The sequence below is a fragment of the Cetorhinus maximus genome, chromosome 25, assembly GCF_964194155.1.
Source record: "Cetorhinus maximus chromosome 25, sCetMax3.hap1.1, whole genome shotgun sequence".
NCBI lineage: Eukaryota > Metazoa > Chordata > Chondrichthyes > Lamniformes > Cetorhinidae > Cetorhinus > Cetorhinus maximus.
The window spans coordinates 5,239,603-5,266,236 of record NC_135903.1 but is presented as its reverse complement, the minus strand read 5'-3'; positions in this window follow the sequence as shown (position 1 = coordinate 5,266,236).

Genomic DNA, 26,634 nt, shown 5'->3' with positions numbered 1-26,634 from the left:
GTAATGGTGACCATGAAACTACCGGATTGTCACTAAAAAGCCATCTGGTTTCACTAATGCCCTTTAGGGAAGGAAATCTGCCGTCCTTATCCAGTGTGGTTACAAGTGAAGATATACAGCACTTTTTTGAAGAGCTTCAGTCAAAGAAACAGCGGCGTGTGGATGGAATGCAGTACTTTTGCAGTTAAAGCATAGACTAAAGTACAAATTACAGCCCCAAACAGAAAACATTGATTGCTCAGATCTAAAGAAGAAGAAATGGGTTCTCAATAATAGCAATTTAAAATTAACTAGTTGGCTTGGCATCGAATATAGGAACCTCCCTGCTCTTTACAATTTATGAGACATGGTTGAACGTTGTTGTGTTAATGGACAAGTAATGCCAAGACCTGGATTATAGAACTAAAACATGAGTTCAAATCCCACCACAGCAGCTGGAGAATTTAAATTTAGTTCATTAAATAAACCTGGAATTTGGGTATTGCTGAAAAAAAGATGTTGTTGAAGGTTTTTGTTTTGCATTCATGATTAAAACTCACAAGAATTCCACATGTAAAGGAAACAACAATTTATGCTTCATGAGAAGAGAGTGCTGATTGGTTGGAAAGTGGAATCTGATTGGTAGCGGCATTGCCATGGAGAATGCACCAGTTAACTGATGACTGACAGTTAACTCCCATGCTTTGTTTAAATTCAAACCAGGCAGGTTGACTCTGATTGGTCAAGGCATTGCCCTGGGGTATGAACCAGAGAATGGCTGTCACCTATTTTGTTTAATTGAAACAGGCGCAATTCTCCTTCTGTCTGCAAAGAATAGGGCTCTGTATGTTCTCCATGGCAACGCCTCTACCAAGCAGAGCCCACTTGCCCACCAATCAGCACTCTCTTCTCATGAAGTATAAATTGTTGCTCCTTTTACATTTGGTATTCTTGCGAATTGTCCTGGTGTGTGTAAAACGAAAAGCTTCGACATCATGTATCTTTTTTCAGCAATACTCAAGTTCTCTGCTACCAAACAACTATTTGCAAATCTGGAATTAAAAAGCCAGTATCAGTAATGGTGACCATGAAACTACCGGATGGTCGTTAAAAAGCCATCTGGTTTCACTAATGCCCTTTAGGGAAGGAAATCTGCCGTCCTTATCCAGTGTGGCCTATACACGACTCCAGACTCACAGCAATGTAAAGGCAAAAATACTGTGTATGCCGGAAATCTGAAACAAAAACAGAAAATGCTGGAAAAACTCAGCAGGCCTGACAGCATCTGTGGAGAGAAAGACAGAGTTAACGTGTCGAGTCCGTATGACTTCTTCAGAGCTAAAGGGAAGTAGAAATGTGGTGAAATATGTACTGTTTAAGGAGGGATGGAACAGGTAAAGCTGGATAGAAGGCCAGCGATAGATGGAGGCAAAGTAGAGATTGCAAAAGGTGTCCTAAACAAAAGGTCAATGGGGTGTTAATGGTGGTGATACTGGCTAAAGGAGTTGCTAATGGTGATATTAAGAGTAGAAAGCAGGATGTAATAATGGCCAGACCAGGGTAAGCGCTCTGGAAAGAATAATATGAGCAAGTGACAGCTGGCCCTAGTGGGGGTGGGGTAGGGGGAGGGGACAGTGGTGGGAAAAAAAATAGAAAATAGGCTGGGGATAAAACAATGGACAAAAATGGAAATAAAAATTTAAAAATATTAACAATAAAAATAAGTGGGAAAATTTTTTTTTTTAAAAAAATGAATATTGAAAAAAGGGGATCAAAAAGGGGTGGGGATGGAGGAGAGAGTCCATGGCCTGAAATTGTTGAATTCAATATTCAGTCCGGAAGGCTGTAAAGTGCCTAGTCGGAAGATGAGGTGCTGTTCCTCCAGTTTGCGTTGAGCTTCACTGGAACAATGCAGCAGGCCAAGGACGGACATGTGGGCATGAGAGCAGGGTGGAGTGTTGAAATGGCAAGCGACAGGGAGGTCTGGGTCATGCTTGCGGACAGACCGGGGGTTGCATCATAACTGGCCTCTGAAATGGCCCAGCCATTGCATTCAAGAAGGCGGCTCACCACCACCTTCTCAAGGCCAATTAGGGATGGGCAATAATTGCTGGCACAGCCAGCGACCCCCCGCATTCTGTGAATAAGTTAAAAAATTTAGCAGTGAATCAGACAGCGATATCGAAATGGCATTTACAGAAACCTGGGAGAACAGCCAGCTGCAGTACATATAGGATCTCAGGAAAGCAGGAAGGCTGTAGGGGGGAAATAAATGTTGCAGGAATTTACTCACACAGCTACATTCAAGTTGCACGTTGCAGTTAATACCACAGAACTAGTCCTATCTTAGATCTTGAAGGTACAAAGGCTGGGTTTACAAAGAAACAAGTCTTCTTCCAAGTTTTGAGGAGGCCACCAGTGTGGTCAGAAAGATATCAGTTTTTACTATCACAGCTATGTGAGAACCACAGCAGTTACTCACATCTTTGTCTAAACAGATATTTATTTGAATTTGACAGCTGATTCAGAAATAAAAAGGATTTTTTTTAAAAAGGAAAGAAACAGGGACAGTCATCCCTTTAATGTTGTTAGTTTGGATTTTGACCTACTGAAACTATTTTTTCCAAAAATATACTTTAATCATAAAATTTGTAAAAGTACATTACTTAACCGATCAAATTTAACATTACTTCAATATTGCTGAAAAGAGAGAAATGTTGCTGGAGCTTTTCATCTTGCACTGGGTCAAAACCTGGAACTCCCTTCCTAACAGCACTGTGGGTGTACCTACATCCCAGGGACTGCAGCGGTTCAGGGGGGCAGCTCACCACCACCTTCTCAAGGACAATTAGGGATGGGCAATAAATGCTGGCCCAGCCAGCAACACCCACATCACGTAAAAAACTATCATCGGGCCAAACACAAGAATGCCAAATTTTGAAACTTAGGCCGGGATTTTCCAGCCCCCGTTGTGGGTGGGACTCGCCGCCCAGCCCCCACCAGAAGCCTATTGGATTGCGGCGGGACCGGAAGATCCCGCCCATTGTTTGAAATTTTGTCTACAAGGTGAAAAGCTTCAGCAACATAATCGTCTTTTCGGCAAAATTTGACATTACACAAAGTGCAAAGTAGAGCAGCTTCTTCCAATACATGAGGCGCCTCACTGCATTATGAAACAGGTTGTGGAAGAATAATACATCTTGTGCCTTTCTGATCAGGGTTGTCAACTCTGCCCGACATTATTCCTGAAGGCATCATGACCTCTAGCTGACAGCCGCTCCCACACTCCCACTTAAGTTGGCAAACACATCCATGCTTGCAGTGCCCCACCTATCCAGCCAATCAGAAAGCATATAGGCTTTATGTTAAGGGCATGGATGATTTTTGACTGCCTGCTATCTCCCTCCCACCCTTCCCCAACATCAGAATCATAAACATAAGGACAGTCAATAAGAGATTCAGGTGAAAATTCTTTTGCCCAGTGAGTGGTTCAAATGTGGAACTCGCTACTACAGGGAGTAGTTGAGGTGAGTAGTGTTGATGCATTTAATGAGAAGCTGGATAAACACATGAGAGAAAGGGATAGAATGTTAAGCGGATTGGGCTCAATGAAGGAGTGTGCGAGAAGGTTCATGTGGAGCATAGACATCACGTTAGGCCTGACCGGAATCATCCCGCGACGCCTGACTTACCGTCATGCTGGTGGGAAAATGTGCCGGCCCAGAACACATCTGGACAAGTGTGACGTGCAAAAGCCGGGACTCACCTTTAGGGCCTTGCCCAGATCATGGACATCAGAGGAGAAGAAGGTGCTGGAGCCCTACAGCTGCCAGACCCTGGAGGAACCCGTGCACCGCACACTGGGTGGATCCTCATGCACACGGCTCCACCACGAAGCAGCTCTCGGACGGTGGGAGGTCTCCACACGGCAGCTCCGACTTTGCTGAGGCTTCGAACTTTCACGGGCTCGCACCATCTTCCATGGTCTCCCATTGATGCTTCAGGCCTATTTTGGAACTTCACACACTTCACCATGGGCTGGTACGGGTGACTGGAGAAGCGGTGGATGGGTGGAGAGGAAGGTCTAGGTGTGAGTGGGTGAGGAAGGTGTACCGCAGGGGTTGAGGTTGGAAGGGGAGGGAGTGCGAAGGTGTCGGTGGAGGTGAGGCTGGGAAGGAGGTGCGAAGGTGACACGGGGGTGAGGTTGGGAGGGGGAAGGAGGATGTCCGGGAGGAAGGAGGGATGACAGGAGGAGGAGGAGGCTGTAGCAGGAGAGAATGGTGCAAGTGGGGAGATAGATGTAAGGGAAGAGAAAGGTGTAAGGGAGGGAGTTAGGGGGTAAACGCTGTGACAGATCTTCCAGTCTGCTTATTTCCAGCTCTTCAATGGAGGAGGTGTCCTCTTGGCTGGAGGTGAGGACCTGGATGGAGCTGAGGGACAGGCTGGCTAAGGGCATCGGTCGCTTGGCAGAGCTCCCTGTGAACCAAAGTAGAGATAATTAGTGCATGTCAGCAGAGTCAAAAACAGGGGAGAGAGAGCACTCACATTTATATTGAGAAAGGGATGATCTGGTACAGGATCCTCATGTGGGTGTTCGCTGCTGACCTCACCGTCACCGCGGGCACAGCCCACGTCCTCACCAGTCAGCGCGATGGCATGCTACTCAAAGTGGGTGAGGGGCCTAATGTGGGACACTCTGGCCCCGGCCTGGGACTTCTTCCTTCTGTTGTGCACCACCTTCTCCTGCATGAAAACAGACGGAGAGATTGTGAGCTGGACACAGGGCACCGCGTGGAGTGTTTGTGTGGTGAGCGGAACCATGGACAGGATGAAGACGGGAGCTCCAGAGGATATGAGCCTGATGGAGATGTGAGGGTGTGTGTGAGAGTTAGTGGTGTTGTTCCTTGAGGAGTGAGATCCCTGTGGATGTGTGATGGGTTTGGGAGTGTTTGTTCAGAGTGATGAGGTGGTTGACTTACCCTGCGCTGGATAGCTGACCTCCTCTGCGCTCTGTTGGTGCTAACAGCCGTGGCCATCCCACCACCACCCCCCCCAGGTCAGATTGGTGACTGTGGTGGATCTCCTGCTGCCAGAGCCGGCGGGGGGTAGAGGAGTTTGCAGTGGCCTTTTTTACCGTGTCCAGGAGGCAGCCCCAGAGAGGCCTCACTCAATTTGAGGGCTGCCGTTACCTTTGCTTCCTGGGCCATCTGTCACCTGCAGCGGTCCTGGTCTGTAGACGTGAAGTAGGCTGTGCCCTGGTGCGCTTTAAATATGGCGCCCGGAGCAAAGGCGCAGCGAGGTCACAGCGCGGTGGGAAAATCCAAGCCTGCCCATTGGTTATCCAGCGTGTTTCCCGTGAATGTGTTATTAATGAGGCGGGATGCGCTGGGAAGGGGACAATACGGTGTGAAAATCCGCCATTGCAGCTGGCGGGTAAAAAAGTCATTGTTCACGCCCACTACCACGCTTAGTGCAAATCTTGGACGATTCCACTGATGAGTTAACTTCGAAGTAGCCTAGAATATCCCTGCACAGGTTAGGGTCTGACAACCAGATCAACAGGTTGTTCGATTGCAAGGGGCAACAGAGCCAAGGCTAAGTCAGGTCATCACCTGTTAGTCACACATTTCCAGCAGGGATTTGATGGATTGCAATCAGGAGCGGAAATCCATCCTGCTTCATTGTTTCCCTCCCTTCCCAAACTCGTGATACTGAGGCCAAATGCAGCATGGCTATGCTGGCTGGAGCTCACAGGCAGGCATTTCCTGGACTGTATGACTCAGCTAATCACTGGATGCATGGATGAAAGTAAAACGCCCATGTTTACTCACTTGACAAGCCAGAATGAGCCAAGTTCTATTTTGTTGCGTACAATTCAAGACTTTGGACTGAAGAAGACTTCAGCCAGAATTCTTACTCCCGCTAACTCTCTGCTGCATCAAGTGCTTGTGTGTGCAACTGGCAAGCAAGAACAAAACTGGTCTCAGGACTGATGGCCTCCTTGGTCAAATAGCCTACTGAAAACTCATTGTCTAGCTTCGCAGATGAAAGTTTTTTATTTAGTTGAGGAAGTGGAGGACAGCCAGTGCTTGAGGAACTATTTCCCAGTTAAGTGTGGGACCCTTTGGGAGAGGAGGAAATAGGAGACGGTGAAAAAAAGTTCCTGTACCAGTGTGAGAAGGCAGAATGGGTCTACATCCTGGGAGCTAAAAGGAAGCTTAAGAGCTGAAGGTTAATCACAAATGGTATTTTGCCAATGTGTCAGATAGGAATGTTTGTGCGTGAATTAAAAAAATGTGAGAGAGAGCGTGCGAGGAAGAACGTGTGGGAGGAGGAGGCAATTTATTTCAAATATCACACTGCGATTCTGTAATTAAAGTTAGCAGTTACTTTCAAATTTGCAAGGATGCATCTAAGGTGCATTTATATCAGAGCAGCTGATGGAGCACAGGCAGGGACTATCCCAATGCAATCCTGGCTGGCCTCCCATCTATTATCCTCTGAATACTTGAGCTCACCCAAGGCTCTGTTGCTTCATCCTAACTCGCACCACGACACCCATCTCCCTCCCATACTCAGTGACCTACATTGGCTCCTTGCCCAGCAAATCCTTGTCTTGTGTTCAAATCCCTCCATGGCCTGCACCTCTCTACCTCTGCAACCTCCTCCAGCCCTACAACCCTCTGAAAACACAGCGTTCTTCCTATGATGGCTTTTTCCAGTTTCCTTTGATTTAAGAACAGAAAGTGTTGGAAAACCTCAGCAGGTCTGGCAGCATCTGTGGAGAGAGAGACAGAGTTAACGTTTCGAGTCCGTATGACTCTTCTTCAGGACTGAAGAAGGGTCCCATTGGGCTCGAAAAGTTAACTCTGTTTCTCTCTGCACGGATGCTGTCAGACCTGCTGAGTTTTTCCAGCACTTGCTGTTTTTATTTCAGATCTCTGGCATCCGCAGTATTTTACTTTTATTCCTGTTTTCTTTGACCCACCACTGGCGACTATGTCTTCAGCTGTTTCAGTCCTAAGCTTTGGAATTCCCTCCCTAAACCTGTCTGCTTCTCTCTCCTCTTTAACCAAGTTTATGGTCACCTGTCTTAATATTTCCTTAACAGATTTTATCTAATAACACTCCTGTGAGGTGCCTTCGGACATTTTGCTATGTTAAATTTGCTATACAAATGCAAGTTGTTGCTGTCTGCTTCTATTGACCCCGCTCCTTGGCATAAAGCACCTGAGTAGTTTATTTTTGGAAACAAGCAGCCTCGCAGGTCCTAAGATATGCGCATCAATGAATTTGCTGTTGACTGAAGAGGCCCAATCACTGGGGTGCAGGACCCTATTTCCACTGGTGATGTAATGTGCTAAAGCCAATGCCGGCACAGCTAGCACCAAGCATAAGAGGAACTGTGAAAATAAGCAGTACAAAAGAAAACCCTTTGCATCTGAAGTGAAACACGCCCCACAAAAACTCTATCTAGTTGTTCAAAAGCTACACTGTTACACAGATGGTCTTATACAGTTTGAATAGTGCTGTTTAGCTGAGTAACTTCCTGACCATTAGATTCTATAGACTCTTAATTGGCAGCAACAAGAAGACAGGAAGTGAAGCATTTTTCTTGTACATGTTTTAATCAGAAATGCATCTTTCAACATAACAGTGCAGCTAAGGCAGGTACTTTGACTCTGTTTGCAACAAGGGATGTAAAGAGATGCATTAGAAAAGACAAACTCACAGTTATCTGCAGGACAAAAAAATATTTGTCTTGAAAATGAGCATGCTGCTCCCCATGAGGTCCCAGGTGGAAGAGTCTACCTAAACAAAAATAAAAATACCTGGAAAAACTCAGCAGGCCTGACAGCATCTGCGGAGAGGAACACAGTTAACGTTTCGAGTCCGTATGACTCTTCAACAGAACTGAGGAAAAATAGAAAAGAGGTGAAATATAAGCTGGTTTAAGGGAGGGGTGGGACAGGTAGAGCTGGAAAGAGGGGTGAACAAGGCAAAAGAGAGAGACGGAAATCCTGCCAGAGAGAAGAGCATTATTTCTTCAAGGTAGGCATTCCTTGAAGAGGAGTGGCAGTCAATTAAACACTAAGATAAAAGCAAAAAACTGCAGATGCTGGAAATCCAAAACAAAAATAAAAATGTACTGAGGCATGCTGAGCAAGATGGTCACAGGGTCAGTCCTGGGTCAGTTGAACTCAAAGCCCCTTTTAACTGTTGGTTTCTTTGGTCCAGGTTCCCATTCATTAGCCAGTTCCCTGTTAAATTCATCCTCCTTAATCCCAGAAATAGAACTGTGGGACCATTAAAAAAAAGGGACAATTTTCACCAGAAGCAGGGCAAGATCAGATACAATACCGGTTTTACGCTCTGATGTTGCTCTCCATTGGTGTCAATAATAATATTGGGCAGGGAGTAATATCGGTATTTCTGATTCTATGGCATTCCAGCTGGCGAATTAGGGCAAGATTACCCTTTATGAGGCTATAAGCACTGCAGCAGTTCAAGAAGGGGCTCCCCAAATCTCAAGGGCGATTAGGGATGGGCAATAACTGCTGGCATTAGCCCATGTCCCATGAACAAATAAATAAAGATATGTGCATATAAAATGAAGACCATTTACTTAGTGGTTAGAGTGTGAAACTTGCTACCACAGGGAATAATTGAAGCAACAAGCATAGATAAAGTATGCTAGAAAAACATAGACGGGAGAAATGAATAGGTGACTATCCTGGTAGGACTCTCACCCTCTGCTATCAATCAGGCCAAAATTTTCATGGGGACCCCTAAACTGGGATCCCAGCCAATAGTTCTATTTCTAGCCTAACCTGCTGGCAACAGGTTAGCCAACACTGAAAGGATGATTTTTGCCACTGCCAATACAGAACCCCCTCCCACTTGCCTCCCCCACCCCCAACACTGGAACATGACCTGGGATCAGCTGGGGAATCAGTATGGGCACGATGGCTTTGAATTGCAAATGGAGTGGCAGAGGTACCACAAAATATACGGACAATGCAACTTCCAGAATCAACATTTAAGGCTTTCACTCAAGTTCAAAGTAGGTGGGTAATTTGGTAAGCAGAAGTGACATCCTGCTGGGAAAGTTACAACTTCCCTGACCAGAAGCAATTTAAAAGAGCACAGCATGTAGCCAGGGACTCAAATTAGGGTAAAGAGAGAATTTCCTTTGCTACTCTTGAATAAAACAGAAAATAGGTTGATGAGTTTCACACGTCACAGAGCCCGTACACAAGCAAGACAATGAAAGCGTTTTTTTAATTGATGATACCCAGTTCTTCCACTATCAATCGCACAATCAAGTACAAACCTCCAGAGAGCCAACAGCATTTTAGACTCATGGAAATATGGGTCTGGGTGCTTCTCCAGCCCCATAACCTTTCCAGATCACTGCGCTCCTCCAATTCTGGTCTCTTGAACATTTCCAATTTTCATCGCTCCATCATAGGCCGCCATGCCTTCAACTGCCTGGGTCCTAAGACCTGAATCCCCTCCCTAAATCTCTCCGCCTGTCTTTCCTCCTCTAAGTTACTGCTTAAAGCTTGATCAAGCTTTTGGTCACTTGTCCTAATACCTCCTTATGTGGCTCAGGGTCAAGTTTTGTTGGATAAGATACCTTGGGATGTTTTACTGTGTTATAGGCATTAAACAAATGCAAGTTGTTGTTGTAGAGAACCTGTCTTTAGATGAGGCCCTGCACGTTATGGAAGCTAAGGGGTTGGTGAGGGGTTGGTCAGCATTTCTCCGCCATCAGGGCTTTGTCACACAGCAGCGCCCAGCAGCAGCTGAGGATGAATCTAAACTGGGGGAGGCAAGTGCATGAAGCAGAATCCCAGATAGTAACCAAAAAAAAGTTAAGAATAAAAGGGCATTATATTATAAATACAAAAGCAAAATACTGCAGATGCTGGAAATCTGAAACAAAAACAATTATCATTTCAGTTTGATGACCATTCATTCTGACACATTCGGTCACCAGCCTGAAGTTAACTCCATTTCTCCCTCTGTCCACAATGCTACCTGCTCTGTTGAGTATTTCCAGCAATCTCTGTTTTTAATTCTCTTATAAATAACCATTGTAGATGTGTGTTTTCCTGGAAGCAATTGCATAACACTTGAACTTTCTTTCAATCATTACAATCTAATATATTTGGGTCTTCCTCACTTGAAAATTGAACCAATTCGTAGTGTGTTAGTGATGCCACTCAAACTGGGAATGTCTTCAGAGGTTAAAGAAAACATACAAATGTTGAAAATCTTAAGTAAAAACAGAAAGTGTTGGAATTATGCAAAAAGGTTAGTGGCCTAGGTTCTTATTGGCGTCACCTAATTATTTTATTCTTTCATGGGATGTGGGTGTTTATTGCCCATCCCCAATTGCCCTTGAGAAGCTGGTGGTGAGCTGCCTCTTGAACTTGTGGTATATTAATGAGAAGAAGAACTTTGATTTAGAAGAATTTAGCTAACGCATTTCAAAGCTTCAGAACATCCCAATGCATTTTACAGTCAATGAAGTAATTTTGATGATTAGTCACAATAATGTAGAAAACAGAGTAGCCAATTTGTACACAGCAAGGTTCCACAAACAGCAAAGCGATAACAACCAGATAAACTGTTTTAGTGATGTTGGTTGAGTGAATGAGGGATAAATAATGACCAAGGCATAAAGGAGAACTCCCTTGATCTTCTTCAAATGGTGTCACAGAATCTTATACGTTCCCCTGTGAAGGTTTAATTTAATTTGGTTTAACCTCTCATTAGAAAGGCTCTGAGTGTTGGGTGTTAACCCAGACTCTATGATCAGGTCTATGGAGTGGAGCTTGAACCCACAACCTTCTGACTCAGTGACAAGAGTGTTACCACTGAGTCTTAACACTTGCTTGTGTGTGCAGGTGTGAACTGCAGCCAGTAGCCCCAATAAAACCTTGGCATCAGTCCAGAAAATCACCACGGCATATGTATGTATGACAAAATCAGAACACTACTGTCAGAACCGAGTGCTTACTAACTCCAGGAAGCCTGCCAACAGTCAGGAAAACCCAGCAAAAAAAAGCAGATCGTCTTGACTGCCAGTCATATAAACAATCTTGTGCATTTAACTTGATGTTGCCTGTGGCTACACAAGACCCATGAGTTACTAATATTTTAAACTTGGTCTAAACACAAGTATCACATACCTTTGAGAATTCCTGAAATTTGGATGATGCCTATTTGTAGTCTAAACATGAAGCTCGGTATTCATTACACTACCCGTGCTAACACAATTTGAGCAAGTGAAGAGAATTTATATAGCACTTTATCATATCCTCAGAATATCCAAAGCACTTTGCAATCAATGGTTTACCTTTTGAAGTGTCACATAGGCAGTCATGGGAGTCAACCACAAACTTTATGTGACTGAATGACCAGGTGACGTGTTTTTGCTTGAGAAAGGAAGGTTGGCAGGCTCACCAGGAGGACTCTCTGCTATTCTCCAAATATTGCCATGGAACTATTAATGCTCACCTGAACAGGCAGATGGTTTAACGTTTCACCAGCGAGGTAGAACTTCCAGCAGTGCGGCACTCCCTCAGCACCACATTGGATTGTCACCTTGTGTTTAAGAACCTCACCTAAGCTAACAATTTAATGTGGTATTGAGGAAGTGGAGCAGAAGCAAGAGCCAATCAAGGTGTTCAAAAATCTCACTGGCCACAAGCCAACAGGTAATAACAGACACCCTGCATGAGCTTCCTTACACAAAGCTCCATCCTTCCCCCGCTCCATCACAATGCAAACCGAAAGTCTCCACCCTGCCCTGCATTCCCTATTACCAGTGCCATATAAAAATGCCATACGAGTGTTGTAACTTTTCAGGGAGAACCATTCCCCTGGCTGCTACTGATAATGATATTGTTAATGTGTTTGGGAAGGTTTGTTCCACTTGAAGTTTCTGGCAATATTAAAAATGTATCAAAATATTCACAACTTTGCTAAGAAATAAGCAAACAGAGAAAGCTTTTGCAAACGGTCTCAATGTTGGTGCACATGGTGACGGGAGGAATTCTTGCTCCTGCCTGTGACTTTTATCCAAACTGTTTCTCAAGGCCCCATTCTGTTACACACACTCTAAGGAATGCCCTAGGAGCCACTTTATGCTCATATACAGGATATCTTGTTTATTTTGGTTCTGTCAGCTCATTAATGATATCAGGATCCCTGAAGGCTGCCACAAACCTAAGAAAAAACATTTGATTCTGCATTACTTACCAGAATCATTCTTTTTTTTCAAATGAAGTTGAAACTAGGACATTTTAAGTTAGAAGTAAGAGTGTTAATAAAAAGTAAAGATTCAATTTTAGGCTCCCCAATTATGATCTGATACTCATACGTAAAAGCAATTTCAAAAAAGCAATGGAATTGCATTCAAAGCAAAGAGTAAGGTGAGAATTTTAACTCCCAGGCAGGAAAGAGACCTGGTTAGCATCGGCCGGTCTGGGAACAGTAAAGGGAGGCCCAGCCTGATTTTAACAGCCAGAGCTCATTAACATGCCGCTGGCCAATTTCCTGACCAAAATGATTAGAAAGCAGCAGAGAGTTGAGCAGCCCAGAGTCTCTAGAGCCAGGCCTGGGGTAAGTGCATGGGCAGAGGAGGGAATGGGAGATTCAGGGGTGGTCAATGCCTGGTTCAGTCAAGGGCAGCTTACACTTCCTGTGACGGGCGTGTGGGATCACTCCCTGGCCCCACAAGGAAAGTTTTAAACTTATTTAAAATTATTTTCTCAGGATTCTACACAGTTGGAAATTATGTCTTACTCTCCAATATTTATAGCGTAACTAATCTAAGTAATTTTGAGGTACCTAAGCTGGTGATTTGTTTGTTTGTACTGTGCTATGCAGCCAACTCCTCTTTATTCGAAGTTGCTTAATTTGAATTAACCATTCAATGTTTTAGCACAAAATTCCTACTTAATATGTTAATTCTGTTGTTTAATTTGCATTGTTTGTTGTTGACACAAAAAATGACTGAATTATCAAAATGATACTGAAGTAGAGTAGCTAAAAGTTCAACTTCTTGATTCTCAAAATTTAGTGCCAAATAAATGTTCAACCTGATACATGCTTTTTAGTTTAAGCAGATATAAAGCCAATCATTGGATTATTTCCGATGTTGACTAGAGAAGAAGAGTGAACGGTTGGATGTATCCTGGAATGAGTTAATAACTCATGTTATTAAGAACATAAGAAATTAGAGCAGGAGTAGACCATATAGCCCTTTGAGCCTGCTTTGCCTTTCAATAGGATCATGGCTGATCTTTGGCTCAATTCCACTGATCCTAAAGCTGATAACATGTCATAGCACCCTATAGTTAATCATTAAGGATATGTACAAATTGAATTGGTGTCTGTATGGAATTGTGCAAGAATAAAATGGAAAGCATCATATTGTACATTGACAATAACCCATAGTTTAAGGGCTGCAAAATTACATCAGCTGTAATCTATATGTTGGGTAATGAGCCATCATTCAACCTATCTAGGTGGACAAGAAACAAAAACAACTTAAAGGAGATGGTTTTCTTTCTCTTTCTGACATCTTCATTGAGTTTTTGGACTTAAACTATGCGCATAGTATCTTTGACAATTAGAAGACCACAGGAACAGGAATAGGCCATTGAGCCCCTCAAGCCTGTTTCATCATTCAGTTAGATCGTGGTGATCTGTATCTTAACCTTGCTGGTTCTGTAATGTTTAAGATCCTTGCCAAACTCTTATCAATCTTAATTTTGAAATTTTCAATTGACGCCAAACCGCAACAGCTTTTAGTGGAGAGTGTTCCAGATTTCCAATGAAATCCAGAAACAAAAGAGCCATAAATTTAACCTTTAGGTTATGATGGGCTTACATAAACAGAACTGAGGAAAAGTTATAACTGGACAATATAAGTTAAGGAGCAGGAGTAGGCCATTCGGTCATCTTCTCTGGCATAAGACATTGAATAACAAAAACAAATAGAAATATGAAAAAAATTAAAAGGAACTTTCTAAAATCATTTGAATTTAAGGGATGATCATCCCAGAGCACCTCGGTGTGGTATAAATGGTTTCCTTTAAGTTGTTTCTGTTCATTCTCCGCCTACACATTTTGATGTGATGCCTTATTGTCTAATTTGTGGAGTACAGTTACTATAACAATCTTTCAAGATTCCTTAACAATGGATTACTATCAATGTAAAATATAATTCTTTCCCTATGATTCATGCGCAATTCTATGTGAACAAGCTGTTCCTTTAATCTCTAGAAAAGGGAAGGATGAGAGGTCTTTAAGATTAGGAAAGGCTTTGATAGGATGGTCACAGAGAAGATGTTTCCATTTGTGGAGGTGACCAAAACTAGAGACCATAAATATCAGATAGTTTAATTAATCCAAAAGGGGAATTCAGGAGAAAGTTCTTTGCACAGTGAATGGTTAGAATGTGGGACTCGCTACTACAAGGAGAAGCTGAGGCAAATAACGTAGATGCCATCGAAAGGAAAGGAATAGAAGGTTAGATGAAGAGAGGTTGGAGCAGGTTCACGTGGCGCATAAAAATCTGCATGGAGCAGTTGGGCTGAGAGACCAGTTTCTGCGTTGTACATTTTATGTCATTCCATGTAAATCTTTGAATAGATAAAGATGCTTTGCTACAACAGCAGTACTCAGCCAAATACCAAGCCATCCAGTGGGAACAATTTTGATTTTGTGCTTTCTGTGAAACGGATGGGAGCTACCGATTTGCTAAAAGGGAGCTGAGTCCTGAACTGCTTGCTCCTTATATTAGCTTCTATCAGCTTTTTCTCTCACACTGAATTCAATTCCAAAGCCTGCTTTTCTTATCGTTAATGAATCACTTTTCAGCCAACAGATGGGGTGTTTGATATTCATTAATCACAACAATTAGATATAATAGTGATATTTGCATTAATCAAGCACTTTATCAGGTCAAAAAGTTGAAATGTCTCAAAGCACTTCACACAATGAATTACTTCTTGGAGGGCGGTATCAGTTGCCATCCTTCAAGCATATCAATAATCTCACTTTGTTCATATTATCTGTACAACCCCTTCAATATTTTCAGTATTTTAGACTGGGAGAGTGGTAGAGAGCTCAACAAGAAATTTCTCCAAAGCATTTACAGTTTAGTATGGGAACTGACACACGCCTGTTAGCCCCTACGACAGTGCAGCACTCCCTCAGTACTGCACTGAAGTGTCAGCCTAGATTTTGTGTTCCTGAATATCTGGGAACAGTTATCTTTATTAAACTAAATAGTAGGTCTGAATAAGGGAACAATAATTCTTTGCGAAATGTATGGCATTTGATATATTTATGGAGAGGGGAAGTGCATGGATTCCCTTTACATCTCTCCTTTCTAGAATTCAATGTACCACCGCCTTTCAAATATTTCCTGCCTTCTTAAAAGAAAAATTCTTCGATGACACTGGTAAGACCCCATTTATTGTCCATAACTAGTTGCCCTGAGAAGATGGTGGTGGGCCTTCTCTTTAATATTAGGGAATTTCAGAATTATGATTCATGACCATTAATCACCTGAACTTTCCCCATTAGCGTTCCTAAAGTCCAAATTCTGAACCCACCCACTCTGCCTCTTCTCTGCATCCTCACTATAATAAAAGGGTTAGCATTATACCTTACATGATTTCACAATGGCTTTACAGCCAGAGAGGTCCTTTTGCAGTGTAGCCACTGTTATAATGCAGGAAATAGTGCAGCCAATTTGTGCACAGCAAGATCCCACAAAAAAGCAGTGAGATGATGAGCAGGCTGTGGGCAGTATTTAATAAAAGTGATGGGGGGCTCTCCTGCCAGCAAACCTGCATCACATCTTTTTGGGAAAGCCCGCCGAATTAAGTGCTACTCAGGTACAAGGTGCACCTGAGGCCTAGGATCATTGCTCGATCCCAGGGTACAGGTGAGTGATAGCCAGGGTGTGGGGGGAGGGGTGGGGGTGAGTTGCAGGGTGCAGGTTGTGCAGGGAGGTGGGGAGGAGTTGGGGGTCAGCTTCAAAGTCAGGGAGGTGGCTCTCAGTGGGTCCCCCACTTACCGATGGTGGGACCCTCAATCAGGCGCTGAGTGCTTTGAACAAAGGAACTCCATCACCCCCCCCGCCAGCTGACAGCCTGCAATCAACTCCGCACAGGTTTGCTCGTCGTGCTCCTCACAGGGGGCATTAATTTGCCCACTTAATGGCCTCAGTTGGTGGCTGTCCATAAGATTTCCCGCCAGGGACTTAATCAGGATGGGGGCAGGAAGCTGGCCTGGTCCTCACCCGCCCCCCCACCAGCACTCTCACCACAGGGGAGGGCATTAAATTCTGTCCCTTCTGTGATGTTGATTGAGGGATAAATATTGGCTAGGACATCAGGGAGAGCTCCCTTACTCTTCTTTGAATAATGCCACGGGAGTTTTTCTGTCCCCCTGAGAAAGCAAAAAGGGTTTCAGTTTGACATCTCACTGAATGACAGCCCCTCCCACAGTGCAGTACTCCCTCAGTACTGCACTGAAGTGTCAGCCTAGATTTTGTGCTCAAGTCTCTGGAGTAGGACTTGAGCCCACAAGCTTCTGACTAGGGGGCGGGTGGGCTATCCTGGAGCCAAAGTCAAATGAAGACCTGCTGGATTGTCTCCAATTCCAATTACTTCCCTAGAAATTAATACTGTGAAGCTCTTTGCTTGCACAGTCACCCTTTCTTCATGCCATGTACAGATGTTTATAGTGTTAAGCTTGACCTTACCCAACTCCTGTTCCTCAATTTGTCTGGTCTTCACTCTTACTATTTTCATTCTTGATGGATTCTTGATGCTTCACTTAAATTTCCCAACTTAAGAAACAATGATACTATGTTGTAAGACAGAGTTGAATAGGGAGATTGATCATTTTCACTTCATGTGCACATTGTAGTGCTCATAAACAACTGATCTAAGTCCATCCCTAGATTTCAAATGCTGGTTCATGTTATTTTTACACATCATAATTATTTTTACCTCATTATAACCCAGTCTAACCCAGGCCCGTACTTCAGTGCATATAAACAGTATTCAAAGTACACTTCCAGGCAATTAAAAAAAACATGTTAAAAGTGTTTCCTTTTAAAATGCAATGAAAAATGTTTTTATTTCAATTTTTGCAAATCTTCTGCCATTCTTTATAAAACTTGAATAGATGTTCATTTTTTTCTTTGTCTGATAATGCTCTGTGAAATGCTTTGGGATGTTTTACTCTGTTAAAGGTTCCATATAAAGACAAATTACTAATGTTGTAAATACATTGCATCCTTTAGATAGGCCTAAGCAGTACTGATACTTGTAATAATGGCATAAATATATTTAACTGGGAGAAAAAAACTGCAAGTGCTGAAAATTCAAACTTGAAACAGAACATTCTGAAAATACGTGGCAGGTCTGTCAGTATCTGATAATGTAGTGAACACAGGTTAGCTGTTGGAATTGTAGGCGTAGTCAGATGTAGCAATGCTCAATGCTGGAAACGTTAACAACTTTCCTTTTTCATGTGCGGATGGGTCTGCAATGTATTTCCAGCATTTGTTTGATCTATTTAAATTGCTTAGAATTTGTTCATATATATCAAGAAACCAGATATTGCTGAACTGCACATTCGGTGTAAAGAGTGCCAACGAAATAATAATAAGACCATAAGACATAGGAGCAGAAATTAGGCCACTCGGCCCATCGAGTCTGCTCCGCCATTCAATCATGGCTGAAAAGTTTCTCAACCCCATTCTCCCACCTTCTCCCCGTAACCTTTGATTCCGTTACCAATCAAGAACCTATCTATCTCAGTCTTAAATACACTCAATGACCTGGCCTCCACAGCCTTCTGTGGCAATGAACTCCATAGATTCACCACACTCTCTGGCTAAAGAAGTTTCTCCTCATCTCTGTTCTAAAAGGTCTTCCCTTTATTCTGAGGCTGTGCCCTCGGGTCCTAGTCTCTCCTACTAATGGAAACATCTTCCCCACGTCCACTCTACCAGGCCTTTCAGTATTCTGTCAGTTTCAATCAGATCCCCCCTCATCCTTCTAAACTCCATCGAGTATAGACCCAGAGTCCTCAAACGTTCCTCATATGTTAAGCCTTTCATTCCTGGGATCATTCTCGTGAACCTCCCCTGGACCTTCTCCAGGGCCAGCACATCCTTCCTGAGATACAGGGCCCAAAATTGCTCACAATATTCTAAATGCGGTCTGACCAGAGCCTTATCAAGCCTCAGCAGCACATCTCTGCTTTTATACTCTAGTCCTCTCAAAATAAATGCCAACATTGCATTTGCCTTCCTAACTACCGCGGTCAACCTGCAAGTTAACCTTTAGAGAATCCTGGACTAGGACTCCCAAGTCCCTTTGCACTCAAGATTTCTGAATTCTCTCCCCATTTAGAAAATAGTCTATGCCTCTATTCTTCCTACCAAAGTGCATGACCTCACACTTCCCCACGTTGTATTCCATCTGCCACTTCTTTGCCCATTCTCCTAACCTGTCCAAATCCTTCTGCAGCCTCCCCGCCTCCTCAATATTACCTGTCCCTCCACCTATCTTTGGATCATCTGCAAACTTAGCCAGAATGCCCACAGTTTCTTCATCTAGATCATTAATGTTTAAAGTGAAAAGCTGTGGTCCCAACACTGACCCTTGCGGAACTCCACTAGTCACCGGCCACCATCCTGAGAAGGATCCCCTTATCCCAACTCTCTGCCTCCTGCCAGACAGCCAATCTTCTACCCATGCTAGTATCTTGCCTCTAACACCATGGGCTTTTATCTTACTGAGCAGCCTCCTGTGCAGCACCTTGTCAAAGGCCTTCTGGAAGTCCAAGTAGATAACATCCATTGGCTCTCCTTTGTCTAACCTGCTCATTACCTCCTCAAAGAATTCTAACAGATTTGTCAGGCATGACCTCCCCTTGATGAAACCATGCTGACTTTGCCCTATTTTACCATGCACTTCCAAGTATCCTGAAATCTCATCCTTAATAATGGACTCTAAAATCTTACCAACGACCGAGGTCAGGCTAATCGGCCTGTAATTTCCCGTCTTTTGCCTCACTCCCTTCTTAAACAGGGGGGTTACATTAGCGATTTTCCAGTCCTCTGGGACCCTCCCTGACTCCAGTGATTCCTGAAAGATCACTGCTAACACCTCCACTATCTCTTCAGCTATCTCCTTCAGAACTCTGGGGTGTAATCCATCTGCTCCAGGTGATTTATCCACCTTCAGACCTTTCAGTTTTCTTAGCACCTTCTCCTTGGTAAAGGCCACCATACTCACCTCTGCCCCCCGACTCTCTTGAATTTTGGGGATGTTACTCGTGTCTTCCTCCATGAAGACTGACGCAAAGTACCTATTCAGTTCCTCCGCCATTTCTTTGTTCCTCACTACTACTTCTCCAGCGTCATTTTCCAGTGGCCCAATGTCCACTTTTGCCTCTCTCTTACCCTTTATATATCTAAAAAAACTCTTGCAATCTTCTTTTATATTACTGGCTAGTTTACCCTCATATTTAATCTTCTCCCTCCTTATTTCTTTTTTAGTTGTCCTCTGTTGGTCTTTGTAGGCTTCCCAATCCCCTGGCTTCCCACTGCTCTTCGCCGCATTGTATGCTTTCTCTTTAGCTTTTATGCTGTCCCTGACTTCCCTTGTCAGCCATGGTTGCCTCGTCCTCCCTTTAGTATGCTTCTTCTTCCTTGCCTTTCTTACACGCCTTTTCTAACTCCCATTATAGTTTTTTTACCTATGTGGTTCCTCAACTCACACAATCCACATAAATTCTACATCATCTGACCCTAAGTCATTTCTTGCTATCGATTTAATTTCATTTCTTACTAACAAAGCAACCCCACCCCCTCTGCCAACCTGCCTATCTTTTCGATAGGATGTATATCCTTGGATATTTAGCTCCCAGTCCTGATCCCCTTGCAGCCATGTCTCCGTAATGCCCACCACATCATACCTGCCAACTTCAATCTGCGTCACAAGCTCATTTACCTTATTTCGTATACTGCGTGCATTCAGATACAACACCTTCAGTCCTGTATTTCCCGTCCCCCTTCTCATTGTCGTCCCTTTATCTGATGTGCTTGAAGTTAGATTCCTAGCCCTTTCCAAACACTCTCTCCTATTTTGTGTTCTGGAGACTTTAATAGCCTCTCCTGGGCTCTCCTTTCTTTTCAGTTTTTTCATAATTTTCCATGAAGTTGAATCCACCCCCCCACATGCTAACCTGCTGCTTTGTTTCCCATTAGTCATACTTCTTGGAGTTTTACCCTTCCCTTCCCCCCCACTTTCTAGTTTAAAGTCCTGTTGACCACCCTATTTACCCTTTTCGCTAGAACATTGGTCCCAGAACGGTACAGGTAGAGACCGTTTGAACGGTACAGATCCCTCCTGTTCCAATACTGACTGATCAGCAATACAGTGCCCCATGAAATGGAACCCCTCTTTCCCGCACCACTCCTTTAACCACGTGTTTACTTCCCTTATTCTCGCGTCCCTATGCCAATTTGCACGTGGCTCGGGTAGTAATCCGGAGATTATAACCCTTGAGGACCTGTTCTTTAATTTAGTTCCTAGTTCCTGATAATCCCCAAACAGGTCCTCTTTCCTAGTCTTACCTATGTTATTTGTCCCGACGTGGACCACAACAACTGGATCCTCCCTCTCCCTCTCCAAAATCCTTTCAAGCCGATCAGAGATGTCCCTCACCCTGGCACCGGGCAGGCAACATACCATGCGGGACTTTCGATCTTGCTTACAAAGGATACTATCAATTCCCCTAATTATAAAATCCCCTACAACTACCACTTGTCTTTTTGCTCTCCCCTCTTGAATGGCCTCCTGTGTCATGGTGCCGTGGTCAGCTGGCTCATCCTCCCTACAGCCCTCTTCCTCATCCACACAGGGAGCAAGTACCTCGTACCTGTTGGACAAGGTCAAGAGCTGAGGTTCCTCTGTTCCTGAACACAGGATCCCTCTACCTGCCTCACTTGCGGTCACGCCCTGCTGATTCCTGACCACTGACTGAATTTGAGGTACTTAATCTACCGGGTGTGACCGCCTCCTGAAACAAAGCGTCCAGGTCACTCTCCCCCTCCCGGATGTGCTGCAGCGGATCTTGAATTCATAATATGGTTCCAACGTCAACCTGAAACGCGCTTGTGTTTTTATCTTACAGCCTCGGTAATGTTTTTACAAAAGTAATCAGAAAATCTCAAATTTTGACTGCTGAGAACAGCAGAAATGCGCAAAATGCCATCAGTAGCTGCTGAATTGGTTCTGCGTGGGCAGAAACAAAAACACTCGTCATCAAGGTATTAACTATATTTATATGGCATCTTCTGGCCATTGTACTCATGACGTAAAGCAAATAATCCTTCAGATTGAGAATGTAGTGTTGGCGGGGGTGGGGGAGGAGGGGGGTGGTGGGGGTTGAGAGGGGGGCTGCGCGCAGGGGCGGGCCAGGGGGTGGGGATTCAGTGCCTGGTGAGTATAAATGCAGATGTCATGGTTTAACAGAATTATCTGCCATCGAACCTCTGCGAATGTCAAACCGCTTCAAAGTCAAACTAAGATTGAAATCAAACAGGAGGCATTAACTTTCTGTTTCATTATTGGGGCATATCAAGGCTGCACACACATAACCAGCCCGAAGCATGTCCCATCTCTACTTGAAGTTTCTGTATTATACCACTTTAGTCTGACTTCTCTCTCCCTCTTTCATTTTTATCACTCTTTTTGTTTATTCTCTCTCTTCTTCTTTCTCTATTCCCCTTTTTCTTCTTCTTCCTCACTTCAGTCATACACTTTCAAAATCTGAACTTTAATACTAAATACTTCTGAAAATTGACAAAACAGGTAAGTGGAACCATTCACTTGATTTTGATGGAGAGAGAGAGAGGGAGAGCAACAGAAAAATAAAGAGAGCCATCATTAGCCCTTTAATATTCGACTATAGTCTCTATTACTATACAGCAAGTTTCAAATCAATGACTATGAAACAGTTATAAAATGGTAGTAATTGATGAGATATTAATAGAAATGAAAGGAACCACACAACCTTCTTGCCATCTGTACCCAGTCTCTGAGTCAACTCTAAATTAAAAATACTTCAGATTGACTCTGCCAATCTGAAGATAACAGTGTAAAGCTAACCTAAACTGGAACAGGTCAGATTCATGTCCTCTGAGAGGGAAATAACAGCAGGACATGGGAAGAAAAGCACATTTACAGTTCTCTGCAACTTAATAAACACCTCGATTCTGTTGGGAACCCGCTGTTTCCAATAACTAACACAATTACATATTTTAAAATCAGTGTGATAAGATGCATCAATCCCTTTGCAACAGGCCCATTAAAGCAAAATGCACAACAGATACGTCAACTTCCAATAGAGGCAGATAAAAATTTCAGCTGAGCAACTTCAAAGGAACTCAATGTCTTAAAAGGTGTTGAGTGCCTTTTTAGCGACATAACTAGGATGTATTAATGAGAAATTAATTCCATACAATGTATTAAAAAGGAGGCTCCCAGGAAGGTCTGTGTCCAACTTTAAATGTACAGTTCAACACAGTGCAACAGATATCTCTAAAAAATAGATGTTTGTTCTGGGAATAATAAGTCTTGATATTAATATGTATTATTAGGAATATCTGTGTAGTATTGTAGTCAAACTAAACATTGTAATGTAACACTGTTATAAACTTACAGTTATGTAGTTTCCATTTAAATAATGATCTGGGTTGATAAAGTAATTAATCAACCTCTGTCATTATCACAAGCCATAGAATACCTGATTAATCAACAAGGAGCAGATTAGCACTTAAATTATTAATGGTTGTGAGATATCGAGTGCAAAATTCTGCACATAAGTTTACTGTAATGCTCAAGGTAATAGGCCTTAACACCTTTATTTACTATAAGTAGTTACTTCATAATATTTGCCTCAAAAAACAAACAATAGTTTCACAGTCTTTAGATATGATGAAGGGTTATGTACTGAAAACTGAATAACCAAGATTTTCTCTTTAGAGATCTTAATTGATTTATTTTTTGCTTGTTCATGGGATGTGAGCATTTCTGGCAAGACGAACATTTATTGTTAATCTCAAATTGCCCTTGAGAATGTGGTGGTCAGCCATCTCCTTCAATGCTGCTGTCCATCTGGTGTAGGTACACCCACAATGCAGTATTAAAGGAGATCCAGGATTTTGACCCAGCGACCATAAAGGAATGATGAAATAGTTCCAAGACAGGATGTAACTTGAAGGGGAACTCGCAGGTGGTGTTCCCATGCATCTTTTGACCTTGTTCTTCTAGGTGGTAGAAGTTGTGGGTTTGGAAAGTGCTGTCAAAGGAGTTTTGGTGAGTTGCGGCAGTGCATCTTGTAGATGGTACACACTGCGCACTGGTGGTGGAGAGAATTAATTTTTAAGGTGGCGGATGCAGTGCTGATCAAGCAGGCTGCATTAAATTGGATTATGTCGAGCTTCTTTAACATTGTTGGAGCTGCACTCATCCAGACAAGTGGAGAGAATTCCATCACACTCCTGATTTGTGCCTTGTAGATAGGGGGCAGGCTTTTGAGAGTCAGGAGGTGTTACTTGCCACAGAATTCCTAGCCCCTGACCTGTTGTAGCCACCATATTTATGTGGCTGGTCCAGTTAAGTTTCTGGTCAATATTATCTCCAGGATATCGATAGTGGAGGATTCAAGAATGGTAATGTTGTTAAACATCAAGGAGACATGGTTAAGATTCTCCCTTTTTGGATCTGCTGTGCACTTCCCATATTTGCAGTTTTTTTTGTTAATATCTTTACATATACATTTTTTAAAACACCTCCATCAGCCTCCCCCTCCTTCTACGGCCTGGAAGTTTTAAAATCCCACCTAGCAGCTGTTTTGATTCACCCTCTTCCCTGCTACAGAAATATGGGTTTCTCAATGATAAATATGGATGATAATCTGTAGAGAATAAGCTTTTTATTTAATAGCGTGCTCTGGCTTTATGATCTATGATCTCATTGTCTAATCTGGCTTATTTTCGAATTTATTTTTATTTTGTTTGGGAGAAGAGGGAAGAAAAATGGTGTCACGGAGAAATGGCCCAGATCATCATACATTTCAACCTAGAAAATTAGTAAAAGCTCCAAAACACCCCAAAAAGATGACAGTTTAATAATCCAAAAGTAAATAATTACGTGGGCTTTGCCTCTTAAGTGATAGATTCCTTGTATTGGAAAATTTAAAAGCATGAATGGCAAAAGTGGGAATCTAAACATTGAAGGGTCAAACGGTTTCCTGTGGGCTTTGGAAAGATGATACAAAAACAAAAATAACTGGAAAAACTCAGCAGGTCTGACAGCATCTGCGGAGAGGAATACAGTTAATGTTTCGAGTCCGAATGACTCTTCACCAGAACAGAAGAGTCATAGGGACTCGAAACGTTAACTGTGCTCCTCTCCACAGATGCTGTCAGACTTGCTAAGTTTTTCCAGGTATTTTTATTTTTGTTTTGGATTTCCAGCATCTGCAGTTTTTTGCTTTTATCTTTGGAAAGATGATGTTCACCATAGAGGGAGAAGATTTTCATGTTAAAAATAAACATTTTAACATTTACCAATTAATACATTTTAATTTTTAAAAGGAAAGTGGCTTTTAAACAGGTTAACTCAAGCATTGCTTTCCTAAAAAAATTACATTAGTAGACATCCTCTGACCTCCAGCCCCCAATCCAGTTTACAGAGACATCTCATCTTATCCAAACCCAGTTCGGTGATATTTAACTCACCACCCTTCCACAAGGACAGTTACTTCTACCTGCTCTCCAGCTCTTCCCCTTCTCCACTCTCCCCTCTCATCCATTCCACCCTTGCCATGTGTACTGACACCTCCCCACCCACTGGTGCACTTGTGAGGTTCGATTTCTGCCCCATTAACTCTGGGTTACCAAGTGCCACCAGTCCAGTCCAGTTAAAATAGGTCCCTGCACAAGCAAGGGGCCCTGATCTGCATCATTGATAAGAATAAACGTGCACCTATAAAATACCTTTCGCAATCTCAGGATGCCACAAAAGCACTTTAGAGCCAATGAGGCATTTCTGAAGTATGAAGAACTGCTGTAATGTAGGAAGAGCCTGTCTGTGCACAGCAAGATCCCACAAACTGCAATGGGACAATGACCAGGTATGCTGTTTTAGCTGTTGGCCGAGGGTTAGTGTTAACGAACAAGCAGGATGAACGTTTGACATTCTTCTTTCAAACACAATCGTTTACAACCACTTGAGAGGGCAGACAGCACCCACTTGCAGCTTTGCTTGGGATTGTGAAGTCAGGACATACATCTGAAGTAGGGCCAGTTGTTTTCGTTGGCAAATTCGCTTGTCGAATTGCACACAGAAAAACTTCCACAAACAGCATTGAGATAAATGACCAGAGACAATCCTCGGAAGGAAGGTGGGGAATAAACGTTGGCCGGGACACCATGGCATTGAACAATGCCATGGGATCGTTTACCTCCACCTGAGGGAGCAAACGCCTTACCTGAAAAGCTGGTACCCTCCAACTGTGCAACGCATTCTCTAACCGCACTGGCGTGTGTCAGCCTAGATTTTATGGTCAAATCGGGTGGGACCTGAGCCCACAATTGTCAGCTTCAGTGGCGACAGAGTGCTACCACTCAGCCACTAAAGCCCATCTTTGCTAGACTGGAAGGTATCGACATGTAGCCGCGACACCAGGTAGCTTTACGTTGGCAGAGGTCGTTACCTTTAACTGTTTTCATCGACCGTTCTGGTGTTTGAATTCTGTCTAACTTTTGGGGGAAGGGGAAGTGGTCTAAACACATTGGTGAAACAACCAGCTCATCGAGCAAACGTTTTATGTTGAAAATACTGCTATTATAAAACGTAAGAGTTATTAGTTAGGCTGAAGTGATAATATTTTAACTGGGCAACATAAAAACCTTAGCTGACTGTAGCCAGTTTTGAATACATCTGAAGAAAAGGCTTTCCTGCAATGCAGAGCACAGGTTTCTTTAGTTAAGTGTAAGTTACTAAAATGGACTTCTAACTGTTCTGGAATTGTGCATTTTTAATATATGAGAAGAAAATATTTGATGTTGAGGGGGGGATATGGAAGCGAAAATTTAGGCGCGGCCACTTGTAAAGGAGTTTATATCAGAGGTACCGTAAATATTCAGTCAACTTTCCACACAAATAGGTTTGAGACATTTAGGTGTAGATTAGGTAGGTCTGTGGTTTGAAATAAAAAGCTACACTATCCAATGACATCACATTTGGCACCTATTGTACGGCACCAATTATTTTTGGATGTAATGAAATATGAAATGACACGAATTATCTGGTACTTTTCTCCCCATATTCTCATTTCGACCCCTTGTTTCAGTTGTCATTTTATGTGAGTTTTTTTTTAAAAAGTCGCTGCCTTGATCACCCAGGATGTGCGGGAAAACACCCCCCGCAGATCGTTCACATGAACCAAATCAACCATCAACATTAAACTGTTAGCCTAAAACCAAAAGATAAAGCCAAATGAGAAACGAGTGTAATGACAATGGGC